The sequence below is a fragment of the Vicugna pacos genome, unplaced genomic scaffold (genome assembly GCF_048564905.1).
Source record: "Vicugna pacos unplaced genomic scaffold, VicPac4 scaffold_20, whole genome shotgun sequence".
Taxonomy (NCBI): domain Eukaryota; kingdom Metazoa; phylum Chordata; class Mammalia; order Artiodactyla; family Camelidae; genus Vicugna; species Vicugna pacos.
In genome coordinates, this window is record NW_027328741.1 from 29,836,557 (window position 1) to 29,852,846 (window position 16,290).

The 16,290-nt window shown below is 35.4% G+C and overlaps 1 protein-coding gene across 1 annotated transcript in view; it reads right to left on the minus strand.

The window, feature by feature from the left end:
• Positions 1-9,273: 9,273 nt before the first annotated feature.
• LOC140693671 (uncharacterized) overlaps positions 9,274-16,290 on the minus strand; it is a 70,972-nt gene continuing 63,955 nt past the window's right edge. The window contains exons 10-14 of the mRNA XM_072957384.1: positions 15,432-15,636; positions 14,039-14,146; positions 12,077-12,187; positions 11,635-11,697; positions 9,274-9,410 (exon numbers count right to left, since the gene is read on the minus strand). The gene's annotated coding sequence lies outside the window, so the exon portion shown is untranslated. The remainder of the gene's footprint in view (positions 9,411-11,634; positions 11,698-12,076; positions 12,188-14,038; positions 14,147-15,431; positions 15,637-16,290) is intronic.

Here is a 16,290-nt window from a genome sequence, read left to right on the forward strand (position 1 = left end):
TCCTGGACCAGATGGACAGAACCTCAAAACTTCTTTGCAGATTGTTTCCATGTTCTTTTGCAAGCACAGAAAGGCCGCGGGCCAGGGAAGGATAAGGCCAAGAGTGTTTTCATTGGGGAGAGTGAAGGACAAGTGTGAAGACACACAGCACTCCCAGCAGCCCTCTCGGCAGAGAGTGCCACTGGGTGAGGAGCTACCGTGACTACCTACCATAACCCTGTGAGGTTCATGCCTGTACAACTCTGCCTGTGAGAAGAGCAAAGTGAAGCTCAGAGAGGTGTGGGGACATTCCAAAAACAAACAGATAAGGTGGGATCATCACCACCATGCTGTGCAGGTGTCACACTGTCACACTGCTCATGCATGGCCTGCTGGGAGTAGTGAAGGCCTGATAGGAGCACAGGAACACTGTGGTGAAGGTGACGTTTCTACCTGGGACAGCTGGTACCGGGGATTCTAGCTGGTTCTTCATTGTGCCTGCTTTGAGTGTCAGCATGTTGCAGCCTCATTTAGGGGAAGGGCTGTCTCCTTTCCACACCGGTGCAAAAGGAAGAGCATGTACACACTGGCATCACCATAGACCACCGGCAGGATCAGGATCTGGAGCTCAGAGCAGAAACTGCCAACACCTCAGGAACTGGTGCAAGAGGAGGACCTGAGTGCCCCCTGAAACATTTCTAGTTTTAAAAACATACTTCATTAAGGGGAAGTGATAAACTGTTGATCCCTTCAAAATATTCTGTTATCCAAGGAACAATACCACCTCAGCATTGTAAGAGGATTAACTCAGTCATCAATAACCATCACTATAGGTATGAGAAAACAGAGTGTTAGGAGTTACAAAAGGGTCTCAAGATCATGCAGGTCAGAACTGAGAACCATTCAAAGCATGTGCTGCATGATAGCCTCTCTAAGCTACCTGAGGCTTGGTCTGCTCCTGACACAGGGCAGATGGTTCTGAGAAAACCACACTCCTCAGGGGACCCCAGGGAGTTAACAGAGTTGAGTTTGGGTTCCTGGTCATCTTCTAAGTCTGGAATTTTGAGATTCTTCTGCACCTGTCCTTCCTCCAGAACAGAATCTGATTCAGGCGGGATTCCAAGGACTGAGGCATGTGCCAGGCAAGAGAGCAGGCATGGCTGGATGAGAGCATCACCAGTGCCATTAAAAAAGAGGCCAGGGCACTGAGATTTTCAGTGATTTAGCATCATGGCTAGGAGGGGTCTTGTGTTCTACAGTGAGTTCCGAGTATCCTGCACCGCCCTCGAGGACCTGCAGGGGGTGCACGAAGCCAGCGTGTCTTAGGTAGCGGTGCGCATGCGCAGTCCGCATCAGTAGCCAGCGTCTTCCTTGGGGGCAGAGCTTGTTTTCCTCAGGACTGAGCGGGCGGCGCCAAGAAGGCTCCGGGACAGCGCTGCCTGCGTGTCTGCGGGAGGATGCTCCCCGCTCTCTGTCTGAAGTTACGCCGGTTTCCCACGGCCTGAGCCCGCTTCCTGCCGGGGTGTGTGTGGACCTGACCGAGCTGGGGCCCCGGCCGGCAGGGCAGGAGGGGACGGGTGCGCTGGCGGGCCCTCTTCGACTATTCTCCTCGCCCGCCGGGAGCGGGTGAGTGTCCGTGTCCATCGGGGCCACTGGGGTGTCCGTGCCCCTGGTCCTGACCTCCCGGGTCCCCCCTCCCCCGTGTGAACGGAGGTGTGTACACCAAGGGTCAGAGCGGAGTCGCCTATGTAATGGGAAAGGGGCTGAGAACGTACTGAGAGTTAAAGAGAAGTGTGTAAAATTACATTATGTTAATTTTTATATTTTAAGTGTGTCAAAGTCAGAGTTTATCATGCTTTTACTTTCTTGTCTTTAAAGGAGTGCGATCATTTAGTTTATACTTAAAATATGCTTCTCAGCTTATCTCATTTTCAAGTCAAAATACTGCCACGGTTGACATTTTCTCATAATACAGTGACAATCTTAAACATTTGTGAATATAAACTTATTGAAAAAATCTTGCAGTATTCCATGATGAGTTGTTTTGCTAAAAATAATATCCAGGCCATTACTAAATTATTACAAAAATATAAATTTTTTGAAGCACTTTTAGAAGTTCCACACACAGTGGTATTTTTAAAACACCAACCACTGCATAGTGCTTAAGATCATTTAAGATGAAATATATTCAAACCTAAAACTTTAGAATACTCAAAAGGCAGGGTAATGGCTGTTTTTTCATTGCAAATACATTTTTTTCTTCATAAGTGCAAAATACGAAGGTATTCAGCTAAATTTTGTATATCTTTATTCAAAAGTTGAAATTAGAATATAATCTCCTTATTTTTTATTTTAAGGCTATTTCCCATAAAAATTGGTATTTTTATCTGTAGGACCTTAATTGTCTATTCATTTGTTTTTTTCTTTTGGTTTATTTTCTTTAACAGAGAGTGCATTCTTGTGTCTTGTTAGAGTTTTTAATTCTCCTAACTTATTCCAAGACTTTCTGACACTGATAGTAAATAATGGGAGAGGCCTTATAGTAACTGTGCATCTTATCATGTAGTCAGGATGTTTTTTTTTTGGATAACTTTTTTTTTACAATTTCCACTTGGTTCACAATATTATCCCATTATGACAACTCAATAAAAAATTGTAATCTGTTTACACCAAGACACTTATGTCAGCAAAGTGCTTTTGCTGATATGATTTTACGTTAGATTATAATATAATATTTGATTTGATTTACATATAGACTAATACCTATTTTATATATTTACACACATATATGAATATCTGCTAAATGCCATTAATTTGCATGGGGTGGTAGCTGATAACATGTGATCTTTCTGACCATTGGTTATTCTTATGTGTGTCTAACGTACTTCTTAGAACAGATACTAGAACATCACACCTCTCATTATACAGTATTTTAAAGGTTATATTTTATTTTACTTATTTTAAAACATTTTTTATTGAGTAATAGTCATTTTACAATGTTATGACAAATTCCAGTGTAGAGCACAATTTTTCAGTTATACATGAACTTACATATATTCATTGTCACTTTTTTTTTTGCTTTGAGTTACCACAAGATCTTGCATATATTTAAGATTCCACACATGAGTGATCTCACATGGTATTCCTCTTTCTCTTTCTGCTCTGCTCCACCTAGAATAACATTCTTCAGGAGCATCCATATCTCTGCAAATGGCGTTATGTAGTCAGTTTTTGTGGCTGAATAGTATCCCATCATATAAATATCCCACATCTTTATCCAGTCATCTGTTGATGGACATTTTAGGCTGTTTCCATGTCTTAGCTGTTGTAAATAGTGTAGAAAAATCAGCTGAAAACCTTATGGGGGTTCCCTTGTAACTCACTCTTTGTTTTTCTCTTGCTACCTTTAGGATCATTTCTTTATCCTTGAATCTGGCTATCTTGATTAGGATATGCCTTGGTGTGGGTCTGTTTCAGTTCTTCCTGCTTGGGACCCTCTGAGCCTCCTGTGCTTGGATATGATTCCTTCTTTAGGTTTGGGAAGTTTTCAGTCATGAGTCCTTCCCATACCTTTTCAACCCGCTTTGTTCTTTTTCCCCTTCTGGAACTCCTATTATGCATACATTGGCACAGTTTATATTACCCCATAGGTCCCGTATATTGTTTTGATTTTCATTTGTTTTTCTCTCAGCTGTTCTGATTGGATGCTTTCTGTTGTCCTGTCTTCTAGGTCACTTATTTATTCTTCTGTATTTTCTTGTCTGCTTTGCACAGCCTTTAGGTCAGCTCTCATCTCAGCCAATGAGTTTACTAATTCTACCTAGTTCTTCTTTATAGTTTCTATTTCATTTTTGATACATTTTATATACCTAAACACTATTTCTTTTAGTTCCTTCAGTACTTTGATCACTCTTTTTTGAAATCTTGATCTAATAGACCATCAATTTCTATTTCCTTGATCATGCTTTCAGGGGATTTCTCTTGATCTTTTCATTGGGAGTGGTTTCTCTGTTTCTTCACATTGCTCATATCTCTCTGGCACCATGGCTTAAGGAGTAGCAGTTACCTACTTATCCTGGAGATGGTGTGCCCTTAACGATTTTATCGAGAGGTCTTTGTGTCTTTGCCCTGCTTCACGAACTCAGCTTTCTGTTTCATAGTCCTTCTGTTGGCACCCTCATCTGTGCTGCTCTCAGTGGCTGTTGGCCAGCAGATTGTGCCCCCTCCTAACACTAGGTCAGGAACTGAGCTCTTATCCAGTGGCTGGGCAGGTCACTCCCCCTCCTGATGCCAGTCAGATGCTGTGCTTGGGGGGAAGCAGGTGGGCAGATCACACCCCGTCCCAGCACCGTGGTCAGGTGCTGTGTTCCTGCCAGGAAGGTGGGTGGCTGCCCACCTGCCCTCTCCTGGTGCTGGTCGCTCTGCTGCTCTGTGCAGCAGCCTGCTCTGCCTCGGGTAGACAGTCTGTAGGTGGGCTCAGGGAAGACCATGGAACAGCCCCACCTACGCTCTGTGCCAAATCTGAGCTCCTTGTTTCCCTTGGCAGCACAAGTTCTCTGAGGTGTCAGGGTAGAAAAATCCTCTCTGCCTCAGGCTATAAACAAGTCTCAGTCCTGCCTAAAAGGTTGTGGAGCCCCCACGTGCAGATTCAGGTCTCAGCCCTGCCCCCGCTCAGGCACTATGCACAGGAGGAGATGGTAGCTGTGGCTGAGCCCTGCCTCTCTTCTTGCGAGATGTGCCAGTAATGGCACAGGTCTGAGGAGACAAAGGCTTCAGCACCCCTCCCCCCAGGGCACATGCCTGTTTATAGTTTTGTTTACCTTCTGAGCTAAAATTTACCTGACAATGAAATGTATAAATTAGGCTTTTGAGGTTCATCTTTGCATCAGTTGTTGATTCTTTTTTATTGTTGAATTTATTCCATTGTTTGAATATACTATCATTTGTTTTATCCATTCTCCTACTGATAAATACTTAGGCTTTGGATATCTTTTTTTGCAAGCAAACATTTTTTAAAAAAATGCAAATATAATATACATGCTTAAACGTGAACATATCTTAAGTATACAGCTCAGTGATTTTTCACAAAGTAAACACATCTATGTAACCTTCATCCAGTCAAGAAACAGAACATTGCTGTTCCACTTTGGGTTTCTTCCCAGATACTATGGCATCTCTTTGATGGATTCACCATCCTAAATTCAGCCACCATGGATTGGTTTTTTTGGCTTTTGAAATTTTTAGTCCCTTACATTCCACTCAACATTACGTAAGATTCATCCACTAGAGTTTTCTTTAAACTAGTATATTTATTTTTATTGCTTTAAAGTATACAACTTGTATGCATGTGCCACCACTTATGGTTATGTATTTATTGTTGACAGGTGTTTGGGTCATTTTCTATTTGGGGCTATAACAAATAGTGATTATGAGAATTTTCTGGATGTCCTTTTGTGCTCAGATGTAGAAGCTTCTGAAGGGTACACAGGGAGTGTGTGTGTGTGTGTATGTATGTATATGGGTGTGTGTACATATATACACACACCCATATACATATATAACTTTCATTCAAAAAGCCTACTTTCAAAGTATTTGTAAGAATTTATATTCCCACTGGCCATGTGTAAGAGTCCCCATTGCATGTTACCCTCACCAATGCTTCATATCACTTAACAACTAACTATTCTAGTGGATGTCTAATGGTGTTCCAAGTGTGGTTTTAGTACGTATTTTTATTATTACTAAAGAGGTCAGCCACTTTTCAGAGCTTATTTGGATTTTTCTTTTTGTGTGTGAAGCAACTGTTCAATTTTTTTGCACATTTTAATATTGAGGTTTTGCCTTTTTCTCCACTGGTTTTTGTTCTCTATATGCCCTAGATACAAGTCTTTTGTTGGATATAGTTATAGCAAATATATTTTCCCACCGTGTGGCTTTTCACTTTCTTAATGGTATCTCTTGATAAAAATAATTCTTAATTTTACTGAAGTCTAACTTAAAACTCTTCTTTTATGTTTAGTGCTGTGTCCTGTTTAAGAACACTTTGCCACTTCAAAGTCATTAAAATATCTCCTACACTATTTTCTAGATGCTTTATTTTGGTGGGGGATTAGGTTATTTATTTTAATGGAGGTACTGGGAGTTGAACCCAAGACCTTATGCATGCTAAGCACACATTCCACCTGAGCTTTATCCTCCCCCAGATGCTTTGCTTTTTGTTTCAAATTTATTAGATTTATAATCTATCTAAAATTACTGTTCATGTATGGTACAGGGTTTAATTCAATACTGTTCCATTGGTCTATATGTCTAACTTTAGGTAGTTATCACATAGACTTAATATTGTTTTATAATAAGTTCTTTAACATTGTTCTTTAATATCATCGTGGCTATTGTTGGCTCTTCAAGCTTCTCTATGTATTTAGAATCAGCTTGTCAAGTTCTACAAAAAAACAGTAACAACAATTAAGTTTTGGGGATTTTGATGTGCACATATAAATCTTTGAATAAGTTGAAGGGGAACTGACATCTTTAAAATGTTGAGCCCTCCAATCCATAAATTTGGATTACCTCCCCTATACTTATTTTTATCACTGCTGTAACAAATTATCACAAATTTTGCAGCTTAAAGCAACACAAACTTATTATTTTATGGTTCTGTAGGTCAAGTCAGGAACAGGTATCACTTGGCTAAAAATTAAGATGTCAGCAGGGCTGTATGCCCTTCTGTAAGTCAAAGGAAGAATATATTTCCTTGTCTTTTCCGGCTTCTAGTGTTCACCCACATTTCTTTACCCATGGCCCTTCCTCTATCTTCAAAGCTAACAGCTTTACAGCTTTCTAATCCTTCTTCCAAAGTCATATCTTTCTGACCACATCTGGGAAAGATTTTCAATTTTTAAGGACTCCTGTTGTTAGACTAGGCCCATGTAGATAATCCAGGCTAATCTCCCTGTCTCAGAGTCCTTAACCTGATACATCTGCAAAATACCCTTTGCCATGTAAAATAACATATTCACAGATTTCAGAATTAGAACATGGATATAGGTAGGGGTCAGTGTGGTGCACTTTTCTGTTTATCAAACTGTTTAACATTTGATGCTTACTGACAAACTTATAAGATAGAAGATCCTGATCATGTTTAGAATGCTTCCTCTGCAAAATATTGGGAACTGAGTTTATTTGAAAGGACTGAAAATAATACCACCACAGGAATGGTTTCCTAATTCTACTGACATTTACTTACTTTATACTTAAATACCCAAAATGGTCAGCCAGGAGTGGGATCTTGGCAAATAAAATAAAAGTATAATTCAAGCTTTTATCACTGAATTTATTAGCTAATTCTATTTTAGAAACAGACAGAAAATAAAACAATTTAGAGTAAGTCTGCTTACTTATATATTAAGTGAACATAAAGTTTTAAAAGCATGTCTGAATATGGGATAAAGTGAGCATCATAAAATGTAATGTTAATATTTAGTACCTGCAAATCTCAAACTCCCAATTTATAAACAAGTTCATACTGTATAGCACAGGGAACTATATCCAATGCTGTTTTGTAGTAACTTAAGGTGAAAAAGAGTATGAAAATGAATATATGTACGTTCATGTATGACTGAAGCATTGTGCTGCACACCAGAAATTGACACAACATTGTAAACTGACTACATATATATATATTTGAAAGGACTGAAAGGACTATACATACCAAGAAAAAAATTAGATTGGTAACCAACAAGAAATCTGTCAGTAATATAATGCTAGAAACCCTGAGACACAAAAGAAAATTTCAGGCATACATCTGTTTATAGAGTCATAGAAAAAATAGTGCCTATGCAAGTCCCTGATAAGCATGAGAAAATAGGAAAGGCGATATAAAAGTTCAAAATGCTTTGCTATGTAAGAGCTGCCAGATGACTCAGACACAAACTTAAGTGGTCAAAATATCTATGTAATTAATGATAACAAAGTAATTGAGGGCATCATTTTAAATGAGATAAAAATAGCTGCTCAATTTTCATATAATTAAGCAAGTCATTTCTGTTTATAGTAGGTTTATATTATTTTTATATGTATTTTTATTTTATAAAGACATCAACTTAGATCCTGGCAGATAACTGACAGTGGAGCAACTGATTGATTTAAATGGGCATCACAGGCTTATCAGATTTCATATGCTTTAAATATACATTAGTTATTAGTTGTCAGGAAGAGTTCAATTTTCATTTATTCTAACATAGTTGTGCCACAGGCAGGTTACTCTGTATTCACAATGGAGGATCATGATAGATATGAAGATATCAAGCCTTATTGATCTTCATAGGGGTGCTTTCATAAGAAAAGGAGAATAAAATAAGGAAAATGTAAAATACTACTTTTTTTTATAGTGTTCTAACAGTTTTATCTTTTATTTTTTAACTGAGTTATAGTCCATTTACAATGTTGTGTCAATTTCTGGTGTACAGCACAATTTTTCAGTCCTTTATGAATATACGTATATTTGTTTTCATATTTTTTCACCATGAGCTACTACAAATTCTTGAATATATTTCCCTGTGCTATACAGTATAAGCTTGTTTATCTACTGTATATATACCTGTCAGTATTTACAAATCTTGAACTTCCAGTCTGTCCCTACTCACACCCCTCCCCCCTGTAAAATACTATTAAATCAACATATATTTTTGAAGAACTATGAAAAATGGGAAACTATAAGTTGTTTCTTTAAATTGGAGCAAAGAGAACTACTTTAACTGGGAAAATAGTTAAAATCTGGCAAGTTTTATGATTTCATGTTCACCCCTGACAGCTTTTCTTTCCTCCTTTCTCCTTCAATCTTTATTGGACCTTCTAAAGAATTAAATTACAAAAAAGAAAAAAAGAAAGAAAGAAAGAAAATTAAGAAACAGCTCTGCATCTAAAATAACCTCCTAACTGGAAAGATGGTATACTTTGTGAAAAATTTACAGCTGCCAACTTATGATCTATGTCTCTGTCCACACTGCCTTACTTGTTAGGGAGGGTCTTAAAAAAAAAGTAAAGAAAAATAGCAAATTATAATGGCTTTTTCATTTTAAATTCTTTTCTATGTGTCTAAAATCTGCTCTATCATGAGTTATTAAGATAAACATTATCAGCTATACTCTACTTTCCTATCATGCACATTGTGACTCTGAGAAGCAGGCACGCTCTAACTTACCATCTGCAGGTGGTGTACAGGTTAATGCAGTTCTTTTGACAATATATGGTTTTGTAGCCTAGTTGTCTAACTACTACATAATGGAAAAGATGTAGAACTACTGGTACCAGTGCCCTCGGTCTCTGTCATTTACCTTAAACATACCTGGAAAAGTAGATTCAAAAACTCATTGGCAAGAACATTTTTCACACTCCAGATCTGATATTCTTCTAGAGTTAAGATGGCCATTCTGAAAGAGAAACAATATTTAAGAATATCTTAAATCTTCATTTTCTTACATTATTTGAATTAAATTTGTTTTATTAAACTTGCAATGGTCATTTGTCTGAAAGAAAACTAATGATTTAATGTAGATGCTATGTATTCATCTGAAAGTAGGCCAGCAAGAGTAAGTTCAAAAGTAACCAAACTCTGAAGTAGTCAGTCATAATGTGGGCAATTTATCACCAAAAATCTTCCTCCAGTAAGACCTGGGAAATAACTCACAGTATCTTCTGGCTCAAGGTGAAGTTTACTAACAGAACCCACAAAAGGTTCTGGGTAGAGAAAAAGGACTATTTACTAACTTTGAAAGCATTTTTCCAAACTCTTTGGATTATGCCCTTTGATCCTAACAATTTTCTAAGATCTTTAAAACATCTGGCAATATTATTAGACTTCTTAAGAGATTTAAAAAAACTAAATATATATAATAAATGAGTATCTATATTAAGATTTCCTCAAAATAAAATTTAACATTACTTTCACAAGTTGAGTAAAGCAGTATTTTTTTTTTTTGGTGTCAAAGTGTACCAAAAATTACATTTATATACAGCAGACAATATTTCTTGGCAGGCAAAAATATAACCAAATGCTTCTTACTTCATGTTTTGAACAATCACCTTAACAATCCTAGATGAATAATAATGTTCTTAGCTTTTATTACTTAATTATATTTTTATTATCTAATGATTTATTGTTTAATGATATATAATAATATTTATTATTAATGATATTCATGTATTCATTCAATATATATTACCATTTATTATAAGGAAAGATTTTAAAGCACTGTGATGGTAATTATTGGCTTTCATGATGCAACTTCCATTGAAGTATATTAACACCAATGTAATGGTACAAAATAATGGGTAATATTGTCACCGTCTAGTCACCAGTGAATATGGGTAATAGGTTTGGTTGAAAGGTCCAAATTCTATTCTAAATTTTTACCATTTCATTTTTATGGTTACACGGAGATGGAGTAGCTAAATGATCTTTTTTTTTAATGTTCAAAAGTACAGCCATAAGAAGAAACTCGGTCGTATATAAAAATAGACAGCAATGATAACCTCCATACTTATCAAACACCCAGAAGAAAGGCGATGGAAATTGTATCTCTATATAAGGTATTTCCTAGTAGAAACTTTCCTGTGTTTCTGTTTTCATATATACCAAATAGAAATGGCTACCTTAGTTTTGGGCAGAAAAGTAAATGAAGACGGTTATCTGAATTGCCAAACAAAGATCAAGCCCTGAAAAATTCATTTCTATTATTTATTTCTATTGAGTGTCAGTTAATAAGACTATGATGATTTCTTCTGGATTTGTGATTGAAAAAAATGTTACTTATTTTTCTAAGCCTGCGTAAGGCCACTATGGTCTACGTCCTACCATCTACAACTTGGTACATGTCAACATTTGAATAGAAAGGGTCAAATTAACTCAAATGTCTCACATATATGGATTATCTTCAGTTTCATAGGGATACATAGACATTAAGGCAAACCTATTATAATATCTTTAATAAATGTTGTGAAACTAAAAAAATTCAAGGCTTTATTCTTTGTAAAGTACATGCTTGTTTCTGCTATTGTACACTTATTCTGGCTGCTATTAAAGAACTTAGGACAGACCCTCACCAATATTATTGAAAAAAAAATTTTAAAAACTATATACACCACCCAGATTGAGATAAAAAATAATTTCCATCATCCCAGATATTCTATGGTCCTTCTCAGTTAAATCACCCATCTCCAAAATCACTATTGTAACACTTATTAACATTAGTTCTGTCTCTGTTCTAGAACTTCATATAAATTAAATTGTACAATGTGTTCTTTTATTCTGTGGCTTCATTTGCTCAATATAAGTTTTGTCTTACCATAATGTATTAAACTGGGAGAAGTAAAGATTATAAACTACAGAAGGCAAGGGCTGTCTCTACTTAATTTTTACAAAATGCCTAGCTTATAAAATATAATGTTTTTATGTAAATAACACTTAATGGAGTTGTTTAAAGGTCGAATGGGCTTTCCTTAGGGACAACTTGGAGTTATTGTAACCACAGGTCCAAATAAGCATTTAGCAGGGATGATGTAGAAGAGATTCAAGTATGTATATGTAAGGTATGTATACATTTCAGAATATAATGTATTTTTAGAAAAGAATAAATTAGTCTCTGCTAGACTCACCTTTGTGGTGTCATGTGCATTCTATGTGTCTTCTACAATGTTGGATAGATCCACAAGTAATTCCTTTAAAACCAGAAACCCAAATCAGTAGTTAGGAAAGAGAAGGTATCATTTTTATTAGCCAGTAGCTGAAGTATAAAATATTTTTTCGGTCAAGTTTTTTTTTTTTTTATTCCAGAAATAGATTGCTTGTTTGCCTTAAAAATTTATGACAATTTTCCAGTAGTTTCTTTTTTTTTTACATAATACATTCAGTTTATTAAATTTTCTAAGGCAAATTCTCTTCCCAATTTTGCATCTTTGGCTATGAATATTTTGAGTAGCATAATATAGAACCTAGAAGTAGTAAGAAATCTTTTTCTTAACCTCTTTTAAAAAATTCTTCACTCTATGTTCCTGTTGGAAGTTTACATGCAAGAAGATGTATACAATCAGACTTTACCAGGGTATCATCGGTGCAGTTGTCCTTCCAGACCTCTGTGCAACCACGTGTCTCTCAGTTCAACCCTAGAAAGAACTCCATCACCGTCAACATCAAATACCTTGAAGCAAACTAAAGAAAAGAAACTCTTATGGAGGAAAATTACTTTTATATTCTGAAGTATAATACATTTTATTACAAGCTGCCCTAGTGAAATTACTTAGTTCCTCAAACAACTACATTCTGTATTAAGTTCTTATTTGGAGGAGATTGTGTCATTAAAGTCCTTTGAACTTGTAGGAATTCCTGTACACTTCACAAGTTTCTCTCCTTATATCATTAGCCAGCTGTGAGAACTCTATCCTTCACCTAAATCTAAAGTTAAATTTCTTGCAAACTGAAAAAGAAGGGCCAAGTTACTATAGAATATCTCACAGATTTTGAGAAGGTAATTCAAGCTTTTAAATTAATTTCTAATATTTATAACTGATCACTTCAGAGTTGATTCTTACAATGCTGAAAATATTCCATCTACATTAAGAATCAACAAAAAGCTGCTACAGTCAGCTCCCCGTATCCATTGGTTCTGCATTCACAGGTATAAACAATAGATCAAAAAATATATATATATAAATTTTCCCAGAAAGTTCTCAAAAGCAAAACTTGAATTTGCTATGCACTGACAACTATTCACATATCATTTACATTGTACTTACAAATAATTACATTGTATTAGGTATTACAAGTAACCTAGAGATGATTTAAAGTATACAAGAGGATGTGCATAGATTATATGCAAATACTATGCCATTTTACATAAGGACATGAGCATCCATGGATTTGGTATCTGAGGGGGTCTCAGAACCAATCCTCAGCAGATAATGAGAGATGACTGTATAAAGATTTTGCCTCTCCAATGTAATTAATGTGCACCCAATATTTTTGCCTAAGAACAATTTCAGATCTTCAATGAAGTTTATATACAACAAGCTAAAAATCCAAAATATCAGCACTTTGCTAATTAACATCAATATCAGCAAAATTGCTAGTTAGTCTAGTTGGTTAACTTCCACTAGTCCACTGGCAAAAAAAAAATTAAAAAAAAAATTTAAGACAACAATTAACCTCAATTGAGAAACAAAGACTTCAGCCTCTTTAATACCAGAACTTTAATGTGAACAAATAATCTATCACAAAGCCAGGTTAGAGTAATGGTATACTATCAGGGAAGATAAAAGAAATCTAAATTTTTAAGATTAAATAATTATCTACTTCACACACCCATGTAATATTTATGCTATTAAATTAACTAAGTGCATCACAGTACAACATTACTAAAGAATATTGAACTATTAAGTATCATACCCAAAATATGCAGTATTTGTGAAGCTGTATTTTAGAAAGATGCAGAGATAATTACCCTAGTGAATATGTAAGAATTAGGTTCCAATTAAATGTAAACTGCTGCATTTTCCTAAACAAATATGGTTAAGATTTAGGAATGTAATATGCTTATAAATTATGCCATAATATTTTAGCTAGGTATAAAAGATAAATTTAGTATTTAATAAAATTGTTTTATCATAAATTTAATTTTGCTAATAAAATATCAATATACACAGTGATAGAAAATAAGTTGGAATTCAAGTTAAGCAAGACAAATTTTCTATATAGACTACCAGAAAATATTTTCTATATGCTTAACATTTTCAAACACATCATGATTGATGTAGTTCATTTATCATGAACTGTACATTTATCTGGAAAATCAACCATTATTAATAACAAAGATCTTAAATTACTCGACAGTAAAAAAGAATAGATGACTGAACATTTACACTGACCTCAGTAAAACCTCAGCAAGAGATTGCTATTTGCAAAAGGGATGAAAATTCAAGCCTTAATCAGATGATTTTTTACATGAATGGATGCTATTTTTTTCTCTGTATAGCTTCCAAATTTTGTGATGTTTAACACACTTACATTTCTGTCTTTCAGCCAGAGGTCCTCTGCAACAAGCTGTTAGCCCACAGGATATCTCCTTAAAATCTATGTGGCTGTCATGATTTTCACCAAAAGCATTAAATAAACCTGTAAAATAGGAAGACAGACAGAATAAATCACAGCCAACAAACTTCCTGTTAATAATGACATGCTTATGAAAGGAGGCATAACTCGCATAAACTGATTTAGTTTTTAAAAGTTATCAGTATTTTCCACTGTCTTAGGAAGTTTATTTTTTCCCCCTGGCATAATTATAACCAAAATTTAACTTCCTAGAAGAAAATACTATCATTTAGTGTTTGGTTTTGTCTGCATACCTATCTTTATCTTATATTAATTCCAAAAGTCAAAAGTGATTGTAGAATGTAAAAAATAAAAATGTATTTTAAAAATTTAACTGGAAAAAAGTCAGAGACCACAATTATCCTAATTTGGAAAGACTAAGAAGAAAAAGGAAAAAGGAAGAAGAAAAGTTGAACTCTATCAAAGATATACTGTGTTGTTATTAATGAGCTTCATACAGCTCCTTCATGAAGCAAAGAAAACTAACACACTATATTATAAGAGACAGAAATTCTGTACTGCAGTCTTCATTGTACCACTTAATCTGTATAACTAAATATATTAAATTTCAGAAATAAAGGGCAATTTATAATCTAATCCTGTGGTTTTTAAACTTTTCATAAAAAATAAATGGAATCATTTTATTTTCAAATGAAATGATTTCTCAATCTCTAATTATAAAAAGGTAAAAACATAACTGCACTGCTGAAGTGGAAACCCTGTCTGTTCTAGCTCCCCTAACAAATAAATATTTCTAAAACACACTAGAAACCTGAAGAATACAGACTATTTCAAGAATCTAATTCTGTGCCCTCAAAGAGCAGAAAACTGAAGCTAAGAAGTAGTTAAGTGACTTGCTAAAAGTAAGAAATTTTTTTAAAAAGGTCTGAATCAGAAGAAAAACCCAAGCTTTCAGATTTCAAATACAGTTTTTGTGATTATTACCCACAACTGCTCCTTGTAAACCTCATTTAAAATAAATAAATAAATATATATATAGTAGTGAAAAGTTTAGAGCTAAGTGGGGACCTTAGAGATGGTCTAGTGGTTTCTTAATTTTTTAAGGGTGGGGGAAGGATACAGCAGTGGAACCTTTTTCTATATAAAAGAAATACAATATACACTCCTCAGCTGAGGAAGAGGTGGGGTCATGTGTGGAAGCTAGAGCTTTTCCTATTCAGTGTCCACCACCCTGACCCTGCACCAGATGCTGAGTCACCGCACTGGAGCACACTTACATAATGATTGTCTTGGTCAAACTGATTTTATATATGAGAATATTCAAGTGCAGAAAGGTAAACCGACTTACACAAGGCTCCAAAGGTGGAACAAGGATCACGTGTTTAACAAAGAACATTTGTAGAAAATAGAAGGATTCCCATCTTCACTCAGAGATGGACGAATTGGTGGTGAAGCCAATGGGCCAAATGTCTCTAAATCAAATCATCCAGTTCGGGATTGAGCCCTCAGCAACCAATAGCATTTCTCCAGATGAATGATGTCTGATTCTTCCACTGACAATCAAATCAAACAAGATTATAAAATCTCACTCTTCTCTTCTGGACAATTAATTAGTTCATCCTGATAATGTAACTTCTAAATATACATTTTAATTTCCCAGTTAAACTGTTAAAATCTATCTAAAACAAAAACTCTGAAAAACAAATATATTGTATCTTAAGTGGCATGAAAATTAAATTCAAATTAACATAAAAGAGGCTTTAAAATGGGAAAAAAATTTGCAATTTCCCATTAAGCAGGCTGTTTAATTCCAACATGTAAAATAATAAACTAAGATACTTATTTTTTGCTTCCCACACTTTTATCTGTATTCGCTTTGGTGATTTTAATCTCTGTCTTGGATTTGAAAATTCTTGATCATAGTCTCTCCTGGCTACACAGGTAACACACTAATAGCAGAAACTATGTTTGATTTATCCTGTCACTATGGTAACCACTTACACATTTAATACTTATTAAATAAATGTACAAAGGGGATAGACCTAAGCTTCTCCTTCTTGGCCCTAAAATTCTTACTACAGCTCCTATAAAGGCAGGAGCCTCCTCTGTAGGACAGAGAGTAAATGTATCTCCTGAGAAGGATTCCCCAACAAGGGCTGTCTTTTCAGCGTGCTTTTAGATGTTTTTATGGGACATTTCAATAAAAG